The sequence below is a fragment of the Apium graveolens genome, chromosome 7 (assembly GCF_009905375.1).
Source record: "Apium graveolens cultivar Ventura chromosome 7, ASM990537v1, whole genome shotgun sequence".
Classification (NCBI taxonomy): Eukaryota; Viridiplantae; Streptophyta; class Magnoliopsida; order Apiales; family Apiaceae; genus Apium; species Apium graveolens.
The window spans coordinates 27351347-27352793 of record NC_133653.1 but is presented as its reverse complement, the minus strand read 5'-3'; the positions used below and the strand labels follow the sequence as shown (position 1 = coordinate 27352793).

The window sequence follows — 1447 nt, the reverse complement described above, 5'->3', positions numbered from 1 at the left end:
TTAAAGAAGAAGCTCTAGTCATAATGGGAGATCAAACAGCGAATCCTAAGGCTTTGATGGACTATTCTAAGCAGAAGATCAATGATATTTAGTCTAGCATTATCAGGCCAGCCATCGTGGCTAACACCTTTGAAATCAAGTCGAGCACGATTCAGATGATACATAATTCAGTTCAGTTTGGGGGTTCTCCTATAGAAGATCCCAACATGCACATCAGGGATTTCATCGAGATCTGCGATACTTTCAAGTTCAATGGGGATACTGAAGACGTTATTAAGCTGAGGCTTTTCCCATTCTTTCTGAGGGATAAGGGTAAGTGTTGGTTGCATTCTCTACCACTAGGCTCTATTACTACTTGGGAAGATCTAGCTCAGAAGTTTCTCACTAAATTCTTCCCTATGGCGAAGACTACTGCAATCAGGAATGCTTTTACTCAACTTGCGCAGTAAATGGGAGAATCTTTGTGTGAGGCTTGAGATCGCTACAAGGAGATGCTCAGGAAGTGTCCTCATCATGGGATGCCTGACTGGATGATCATTAACTGTTTTTACAATTGGTTGGGTGCAACATCTAGACCCATGCTTGATGCAGCATCAAGAGGAGTGATACTTGGATTTTTTTTATCTACTAGAAATGCTTCATTTCAGGCTTAAGTTGGTGTTTTGGACACAAGTTGTTGGTATTTTTGATGTGTTTTTATGTTTGTGCATTTCAGGCATCAGTTAAAGGAAGAAAGAAGGTTTTTAAAGAAATATGCTGAAAATATATCAGAATTGGAAACCTGGGTCATTCTTAAGTTGTAGAGAATCTTGTTAGCTTCGCGTGGGCAGTTGAATCGCCTAATTCTGACGAGCAGAACTCAAGATACGGCTAAAAGAAGAATTGTCAGAAAATTTCCAGAAGGCCAACGCGGCCGCGCCAGAACCAGCGCGCCCGCGCCGCTGAAATCACTATTCCAGCGCGGCCGCGGCCGAAAACAACGCACCCGCGCCCTATTTCTGCCCCAGAATTCTGATTTTAGTCGAAATTGAAGATTTTGAGAGTCCTGGTCATCCTGGAGCCTATATATATCAATAAAATGATATTTTTAACAACAAGGAGACCTGGGAGAGCAATAAGAAGACCTAGAGAGCACGAGATGACTACGGAGAAGAAGACTTTTGTTTTTTTTAATATAGTTGATACTTGGATGCTTGTTTTCGATTTGTCTTTGAACCCTAGTACTCTTATATTATTTATTGTCATGTTTTCATTGGAACCTATGGTGACGATGAGTTCGATTGTGAACTAATCGTTATCGTGGGGTTCTAGCGGATTTATTTATGGATTTCTTTTGTTAAATTTTTTCGATACCTTAGTGTGTGGTGATTGTATGATAACCTAGTATTGGTTGTGCTTATTCGTCTTATGTGCGTAGCTAACATATAAGATAGCGTATTAATCTCTA

The 1447-nt window shown here is 40.4% G+C and overlaps 1 non-coding gene across 1 annotated transcript; it reads right to left on the bottom strand.

Annotated features, from left to right (window-relative positions):
- Nucleotides 1-413: 413 nt before the first annotated feature.
- LOC141675340 (small nucleolar RNA R71) lies at nt 414-520 on the bottom strand. The gene has a single exon (XR_012555998.1). It is a non-coding gene; the product is annotated as a small nucleolar RNA R71 (small nucleolar RNA).
- Nucleotides 521-1447: the final 927 nt, after the last annotated feature.